A 9,487-nucleotide genomic window follows, 5' to 3' on the forward strand; every position below is an offset into this window, starting at 1 on the left:
TCTATTTTTTATTATTATTGTGGGCCCTGGGAATAGCAGCTTGCAAGATGACAAGCCAAATTGCTAGTTAGGAACTTGGGATACAAGGTTTGATTCAGGTACAAAAGCAGCATTATTGTTGCCATTTTCTCCAATCGTCATCGCAGCTGATGAAAATGAACAAATAAGGTGAAATTGTTATTTCAATTAACGATCCTGGTGCTTGAAATGCACTACTGCAGTTGTGCTAAAGTTCTATCTCATGTTAGAGTGTGGAACACTGGAACTACGATGATGCACTACCAGTGAACTCTTTTCAAAACCATAAATTGTCCGACAGAGGGCTATCGAAACTCTTGCTTATCAACGAGCTTGATGAGAGCTTGCTTTTAGCTGCCTCAAGTATGCCTCACTTCTCTATGCTTTTCCTTGTATACTTATATCTTCTATTATTGCATTATCTAATTTTCATGTTGCAGGTGATGGAAATGTACGTATATGGAAAAATTTTACTCAAAAGGGAGGACAAACACTTGTAGCTGCTTTCTCATCAGTTCAGGGTCATCGAGCTGCTGGTCGCAGTATTGTGATCTATTGGCAGTAGCAATCTGGTTGCCTGGTAATATTCTACTACTTTCCCATTGGTTCTGTAATTTTATTTTATGTGCTGTAGGCTGTTCTAATACAAGAACTTGCTTCCTTTTGTTGTTCAATAGTATGCTTCTGGTGACATGTCTTCCATCTTGGTATGGGATCTTGACAAGGAACAACTTCTCAGTACCATTCAGTCATCTGGTGATAGTGCAATTTCTGCCCTGGTAAGTTCTTGTTACCATGTGCTATATGAGCAATTCAAATATTAGTTTGTTGACAGCCAAATTTGGCACCTGCTAAGGTCGACCGGTCTGACCGGTCGGGCCGACCGGTCAGATCGGTCTGGTTTGTACAGTCCGAGTAGAATTAGGTTTTTTGTAAAGAGTCCTCATGTAATCCTACTCGTGAAGGGGTACGTCTTCCCCGGCCTATAAATATAAAGGCTAAGGCCGATTGAAGTTAATCCCAATCGATTCATACAATTACCTTTACCTTTTACCCTCCAAACCCTAACTTTTCCAACCCTATCTGTTGTTCTTCGCTCGTCTCTACGGCGTTCGATGGCATTCTGAGTGGCCTGCCGACCTCAGAGCAACCCTAGCTCCATTAGCTCCGACGGGGTCCCTCCCGAACTCTTGGTTCTAGGTCTTCGCCGTCTTCCTGGAGTACCGGTCTGACCGGTCCGCTATACCGGTCTAACCGGTCGGCGCAGGGAGGCTGCTGGTGTTGATCATTTTGACGATCCTGCTGCGCGTTCTAGCGCGTTCGAGTGTGTGACTAGATTTTGCGTCAACACACTTTTTGGCCACTCCGCTGGGGACAGATTAATCTGGTTTTTAAACCGATCTAATCTAATTCTCAAAGAATGGAGGAGGAGCCCCAGGAGGTTCAGGGTATCTCAGGACTTGACACTACGTCTGGAGTGCCCCTGCCACCACTTCCGGGAGCTCACTCTCCAATGAGGAGCGAGTCTTCAGTCAACAACCTGGACGACTTTTAGATAATGTCTTAAGTAGTATTTCGCGCATACTCCTCTATAGGGTAGCCTAACTTTGGATGGTGATGTAATAGGCTAACTAAGAGTTGAGTACCTTGCTTTTGTAATGAGTGCCGCTCATATGTAAAAAATACCTTAATCGCTTAGGCCTTGGCTAAGAACTTGATGGATGGTTGTAATGGTTTAATTGCAGTTGAGTATATCGCTGCAGAAACTTGTCTAAATTTTTATCCATGTTTCCTTGCATTTCTGAGCTGTGCGTTGAATACCAAAGTTGTTGTGAATTTCATGATCTAGCTGCTCACAAAATTTCAGCATCATTAGACTTGTGTGCCAAAAGTTATGGCCAGAACAGTGTACCTCGGCCTGCTGAAAAGCAGACTGGACAGAGAGGCAGAAATTCCATTTTTTTCGCCCACCTTAACTGTCGATTTAGCTTTGGAATTGAATACCAAAGTTGTAGTATGATAAATTATCTATCTGCTGTCAAAATTTGGGCGCATTTCGATGAACAGAGTGCAAGTTATGGATTTTCTTGTAACAAGCAGCGTTGCTGTCCCTGTTGTTATCATACTCGTTCCAATTGTACTTTTCCGCGATTACCCTTCTATACTTTGGGGAAGTCATATGTCACCATACTAATGAGAGAATTTGTCGTTCCAGATGGTGGGAGCGACACGTGGCAACCCTGAGGGTTTTGGGGACGCGAATGGTAGCGGATCGCAGCGACCGCCACCACCGCCACCCAACTTTGCGGAATATCTGGCCGCCCAAACTGAGTTACTCCGTCAACTCATCCAGGGATAGCAACAACAGCAACAGCAGCGGGGTGGACCAAATGTTCATCAACCTCAAGCTGCTGGTTACCCAGAATTCTTGGCAACTCAGCCTCCTCTGTTCAACAAGACAGAAGAGCCACTGGATGCGGATGCGGATGCTTGGATTCGCACTGAAAGTGATCGGGTGCTCGTAGCCTAACAGTAGGAGAGGGTGAATTAGACAAAATAGAAACTTTAACCTCAAGCTCCAACTAATTTTCACATAAATTAAACTAAAATATACTATCTAGATGTGCAACTAGTGTTCTTCTAGTGTGAAAACTCTCATCCCAAAAGAGTTATGTAACTTATAGCCAATCCTATTAAGATACTACTCTAAAAATGTAAAAACACACAAAAATTGCAATAAGTAAATACGGAAGCTTAAAGAAAAAATGAGAGAAAATAAATTCTTTGACACGAGGATTTTTCCCGTGCTTCGGTTAGCCATAAAGGCACACCTACATCTATGTTGTTGAAGCACTCGCAAAGAGTATTGCTTCTCGGCAATCAAGTCTCTTCCAGGGACACCAAGTCACCACGGTCACCTTGATCCCGATTTCCAATAAAGAGCTTCACCAAGAAGGGTGGGGTCTCCACGTCCCCAGCCCAAGGTTGTCGACGCCACTCCACACCAAGCCGGAGGATCGTTGACGTGTCGGCGAGCCACCAAGACTCCAAGGATGACCGGCGCACCGAGATACAATGTTGGTTCACTCTAGAACCATAGCACAAGGCACAACATCTTACTCTCTCACTTACTTAAGAGCTAACCTAGCACAAACACTCTCGAAGTTGTGCTAAGGACTAAAAATTTGATCACTAAGTTCTTGAATGGCTTGGAGATGTTCTTGCGTGTGGGTGTGATGTCTTGGAACTCCAGCAAACGTCAAATGGCCGAAGGAAGGCATATATATAAGACACCAAGTCCATAGAGCCGTTGCCCCAATGGCTACCAAAAACCAGCTAAGCATCGGCTGAACCAACGCCACTTGGACACGGGTATCGGTTCAACCGGTCGCTCTAACCCTCCAGGTAGCCGTTGAGCTTCTGACACACTGCCTACTGCTGACTCAGAACCCATCAGTTTAACCGATGCAATGCACCGATGACCTATCGGTTCAACAGGTGCTGAAGAGATCTGCCTTTACTTTCCTGCAGCGCTGACGTCATTGCACCAACGCCTTGCTATGATGCGCCATCGGTTTAACCGGTGCTGAAGACCTGGTTCCCGGTCGCTTGACATGCTCTCTGGACAATGCCCTGGTGAATGCACTGATGCCCCCCTTTTCTTGACCGTCGTTCCAACCGGTGCCACTGAGATTTCTTGACTTGATCTTCATGCACTCTGTTCAATGCACTGATACCTGTGCGTCGGTTTAACCGGTGACTATCAGTTAGGCCGGTGCAGGGTCATCGGTTAATCCGGTGCTATTGATTTGGTTTTGCATCTATTTATCCAACTCGTTGCGGCAGCCATTTAGACACTTCAAAAAATATTCTCTCTGCTTTTTCACTACAGTTTTAGTGTCTTGACGGTGAATTGGACACATCTCTATGGTGAATTGGACACATTGGATTTTATCCATGGGACCTAAAAATCCTACAAATGTGATCTCACAAACTTGTTAGTCACATTGATTATGTTATCATACAATCCCAAAATCATAAACAATGGCCTAATAGGGCCATGTTCCTTACACAATCAATTGAATCTTTTATTCTTTTATCTATCGGCTCTCCAATTGCTGCAGACCAATGAGATCCTCCATGAAGAAGATGCAGCATTCCGCCATGGTTGTGCACGAAACTGAAGTAGCTTATGACGATGATGTTTATCTAACGACAACAAGACAGCCAGCAGTGATATATATACGTGAATTAAATCAATTTCGGAAGATCTTTTTAACTTGATTGAGGAACGATGGTGTTAAGACAATGCTGGGTTAGTTACACATAGGGATCGAAGTCCTTTTTTCCCTTTTTCTTTTCTTTCTTTGAGTAAAGCCATTTTTTTCACCTGGCGTGCAAAAATAGTAGTACCTTTTTTAAGGGGAGGCAAAATAGTAGTAACTGTTGGGAGAATGGCCCATGCATAGAGGTGCTGAAATGGCCCAAAATGTAGACAGGCTAGAGATGTAATTGTCACAGACTGCATATATTGTCACAACACAGCTTGTAATTGTTATAGGTCTTTAATGACCCACTTCTATGATGAAAATAGTCACCAAATTGTCATAGAAGGCCTCATCTCTTGTAGTGGCGGCGCAGGTATTTCATATGGCCAAGCAGCAGTAAAGAAAGAGTTTCCCTAAAAAAATGTAAAGAAAGAGTAGAAATGCCAACTAAAATACACATCTTTGCTTGTCGCTTCTCTCGGTCGCCAAAGGAATGGCTGCTCTAGCTACATGCTGGCACTACTAGAAAAAATGCCTTAAGGCACCGGTTGCAGGTGCCCTTTGGTACCGGTTTTTTGAACCAGTACCCCGAAAGTGGTACCAAAGGCTAAATTAACCGGTACCTAAGGCCTCCAAAATTCACGAAAAATATTCTTTTTGGCTGGGATTTGAACTCGCGACCTCTAACCTCGTGCGTTGCTCCTTTACCATCTCAGCTACACAGTTCTTCTGATTGAGAAGGAGATGCTTTTCTTTTGAAGTAACCCATGGATGAGCCTACGGTACTGGTTGGTAACACCAACCGGTACCTAAGGCTCGTCTAAAGGTACCGGTTGGTGGTACCACCCGGTACTAATATAAAAGTTACCACCCGGTACCTATGGAGAGCCTTAGGTATCGGTTGATAATACCAACCGGTACCTAAGGCTCATTCAAAGATTCCATCCACAGGTACCGGTTCATCTCCATACCGGTACTTTTGGGGTGGACCTAAAGCTTGTTTTCTAGTAGGTTGGAGTCATTGCCCGAACATAAGGGGAATTTCAGAACGTCTACAGATTTGTTTGTTCAGCACTTCAGTGCGGATCTGAAGTCGGCCTGCCGGACGGCCGAAAGGTTCTTTTCAATTAGGGCATAAAGAGTCAAAGAAGCAACTTATAGACGCAAATATTACAGGTAATGCACGCAGGTGCGATCTCTCCTATCGCACAAGCCTTCCTCATGCGCAGCCCATTCGATTTTTTATGTTTTCCGGTGGCCTAAACGTTTTTCGGCCCATCTCTCCCCCCGTGTTTCATTTCTTCTTGGAAAGGCTCCACCGAGGTTTCGCCAGCTTCCCTTCAGAGGTCGTCGCCGGGGATTTCTGATCCGGGTTTGTCTGATGCTGGCTAAGGTTTTCTTCATATTAAACTTCTTTCCTGAGTCCGCTCTCTGAAAGGATCTCGGATGTCATCTAGAGAGGGTGAATAGGCATTTCTACAAATTCTGCAAATTACAAATTAAACCAAACTGTTAGCACACTCACCGGTCAGACCAGTTAGGCAGACCGGTCAGACCGTTCTTACACTTAGACTGCTGAACAGAATATGAAACTGATCAGACCGTTGTACTGTAGAACCTACACAGATATCATAGTTCTTCCCTCCTCGAGTTCTAGCACAAAAACAATTTGGTGTAGTGCCTCTGTAGGTGATGCCAAGTATATTTCAAGTCTCTACACGCACAGAAACAATACAACCAAGTAGATCGAGCGAAAGCACAAAATAAAGCTAGAGTCGCAAGTAGCGGGGCAAATCACAAATGGAGATACAAAGATTTGTTTCGAAATTCAGATAATCCTACGTCTCCATTGAGGAACTTATTGGGTGTGAGTCGCTTTCAACTCAGTCCCGTGAGTTGGGTCACTTTCAACCACTCCCTCATTTTCCACTATCTTGATTATCCTTTCCACCAAGGGGACAAGATCACGCCACACAAACTTGGCGCTGCTCACCACACTGTTGGGAGCTAGCCGACAATGCCTAGCCGTCTAGGAAGCAAGCTTCCAAGAGTAACAAATGCCACAAAGCTTTCTCGACATTGATCTCAAGTGCTCAAGCTATGAATGCTCTCTGCAGCTCAACTTTGAGCTCTCACAAGGCTCACTTTGATCACACACGCTCAATCTCTCAACCCAACCAAAAGATATTAAATCTAGTTAGCACAACTCACAAAGAGTGTTGGAGAGAGCTTGCTGGTCAAAGGAATAGCTTCAAGAAACTCAAAGATGCCAGGGAACCAGCTGCACACGCAAGAGAGGACCAAGGGATATAAATACCCAACTTCCTAAAACTAGTCGTTATAACTGTTAATGCAGACCAGTCTGACCGATCCCCCATGTAACACCTCCGGTGTTTAGCACTATATTAAACAAGCAATTAACATGCAATGACACGGTTAACCCTAGTCGGTTAATTACTTAAAAGCCGGGTTCCTTTTAAATACACCAAAAAGCCAACTCTCGCATCTTTGATCAAACGAACTTTTGCCCAACACGAAAGTTGTAGAGCTTGACAAGATAAACAACTTTCGTGTTCAAAGTTTTTCAAGTTCTAACATGAAAATTTGAGAAAAACCCCGAAAACAAGCGGGATCATTAAACTTGAATTCAAAATTCAAACTTCCGAATCATCGCTCAAATGAAGTTTTGCCTGAAAGGAAAGTTGTAGGAAATTTAATTTCGAACAACTTTCGTATTCAAATTTTTTCGAGTTTCAATTGCAAATCTTGAGTTTAGACTGAGTCAAACCGTTGACATTTTCTTTCCTCTCTCCACTCTCTTTCTCTCTCCTCTCTCTCTCCCCGGCTGACTTCCCTACCTGCTCTGCGCGCGCGCAGGCACTTGAGCGCGCGTGCGCTCGCTGCCGCGCTGCGCCGCTGCCACGCCCTCGCTGCCTCGCTGCCCTGCTGCCTCGCGGTGCTGCGCCGCTGACGCCCCCTCCACTTGAGCGCGCACGCCGTCCCCGCCGCGCCCTGGCCGTTGACGCTCACGCCACGACAAGAGCACGGCGACGCGCCGCCTCGCCGCCGTGGCGCCCAAACGGGCCGGCCGCGCACCTGCCCGCGCCGCTGCCACGGCCGGCCTTCAATGCTGCACGCCACCGACACCCCCGCACTCCCTTCCCTCTCCCTGGCCGCCTTAAAGGCCAAGCTGAGCCTCGCACACGCGCGCCCAGAGCCACAGCCGCCCGCCATGGCCGCCGCCTAAGCTCCACCGCCGAACTCCCCTCTGCAGCCCCTCTCCTCCCCATTTTGATTCGCCACCCCGTGTTCCCGCTCCTCCCCTCTCCGTTCCATCCTAAACCGAGCCCCCACTCCCCTCCCCGCGCTCTGGAACGCCGCCGCGTCCACCATAGCCGCCACCGTGCACCACCTCACCGCGGAGCCCCCTTCCCCGCCCTTCCTCGCCTCCAATGGACCTCCTAGCTAGCTTCTACTCACCTCCGTGAAGCTCCCAGACCACTCGCCTCCGCCCCGGACCGCCGGAGCGGCGCCACCGCCGTCCGCCACCGGCCGCCGCCGCCACTGCTCCGTGGCCGGCCCTCCACAAGCCACCCCGAGCTCAACCAAGGGCGTCCCAAGGTTGCTCTCGCTCTCCACATGATGTTCCCCCACTTCCCCTCGCCGCCGGCGAGCTCCCTCGCCGGGAATCGGACCGCCCACCGCCTCCCCTGCTCCAAGTCCGGCCAAGGGCATGTCCGCGAGGAAAACACTTCTTCCAGGGGCCTAGATGCTAGTTTACATTTCCTTTTTCTTTTTGTTTTGAAAAACAGCAACCTAGTAAATTCGTTTAAAAATCGTAGAAAAATCAGAAAAATGCAAACTCAATTGTTCTGGAATCCTTACAAAGATATCTACAACTTTTTCTACATGCACTTTTCATTTGCTCAATAGTTTTTACTTCATTTAAAATACAAAGAAAATGCACTTTATATTAGATCTCAAGTTACAAGCATGAGTTGTTAGCCATTTTTGGTCAGTGTGTTACATGTTAGATGTATAAGCTTGTGTAAAAATTTCGTGGACAGTTTACATGCCTAGCTATCATTTTATTTAACTCTTGTTATATGCCTAGGAGGGATAGTTTTATTTATCCAAGTTGTTATATTATGTTTCATGGGTTCAAACTTTTACAGTACTTATGTTTTAGTTCCAAGAGTGTGTAGAAAAAGTTTGAGAAATTTTAGTCAAGTCAATCTGGACCAAATGATTTTTTGTGAGGATAGCTACATTAAATCATTAAAAATAGTTTCTGTACATGAAAAATTCTAATAATTTTTCTAGGGGTTAACCTTGAGTATATAACCGTGCTGGTAAAAGATAAGCCTCTGGAACTTGCTATAACAGTCTGAGGAATTTAATTTTGATCCATGCAGCAATACTTTGTGCTATTTTTCATGCCCTGTACAATGCTTGTTTAATTGTGAAAAACTTATGGAAGTCTCATCTTTAGGTATACAACACTCAGTTAAAATTTCATTACCAGTCCTTGTATATTTTGACCTGCAAAATTCATTTTTGTTTCTAGCAGTAGCTGTTTATTTTATTTTTCATGATTAATAGGCTGCATGAAATGGGCTAAAAATTTCACAGTAGGCAAGTTACTCAGAGGTGTATCTTGCATAAAAATTTCAAACCCAGAATCTCTGTTTAACTTTATTTATGACAAGGACATGCTTAACCTAGTAATAAATGAGAAAAATCTTTTTCTTTTACTGCATGGGGATAAAAGGTAAAACCCACCCTAGTTACTTTGTGAAGTCCGTTATAGTGATTATTACTCTATAAAGGATTGTCCAAAATGAGGTAACATAATCCTTTGCAAATCATCTTGAATTTGTGTTAGATTACAACTCTTTAGTGAAGAATTGATTAAATCGTATCACTAAAATGACTCACGCATATGCATTTCATATAGATTCGACTACTCTCCCTAACGGTACGTACGAGTTGGTGCCGGAGTCCGAGAGTGAGCTCCGTGAAGCTCAAGTGAACCTAACTGAAGCCATTGAAGACCTGAACCCGAGTTCAGAAGAGCCCAAGGCTAGCTCCGCTCAGGAAGGCAAGCCCCGGAGCATGTCCTACCTAATTTAATTTATGCAACCATTCGTATTCCTATTTATTTATGCATTTAAGTTGCAGGAATTATTTGGAACCTTAGT

General features: G+C 45.1%; 1 long non-coding RNA gene across 1 annotated transcript; it reads left to right on the forward strand.

Moving 5' to 3' along the window:
- The first annotated feature begins 68 nt into the window (after positions 1-68).
- LOC120681951 lies at positions 69-505 on the forward strand. The gene is made up of 3 exons (XR_005678142.1): positions 69-168; positions 249-381; positions 459-505. It is a non-coding gene; the product is annotated as an uncharacterized LOC120681951 (long non-coding RNA).
- Positions 506-9,487: the final 8,982 nt, after the last annotated feature.

The sequence above is a fragment of the Panicum virgatum genome, chromosome 7N, assembly GCF_016808335.1.
Source record: "Panicum virgatum strain AP13 chromosome 7N, P.virgatum_v5, whole genome shotgun sequence".
NCBI classification, from domain to species: domain Eukaryota; kingdom Viridiplantae; phylum Streptophyta; class Magnoliopsida; order Poales; family Poaceae; genus Panicum; species Panicum virgatum.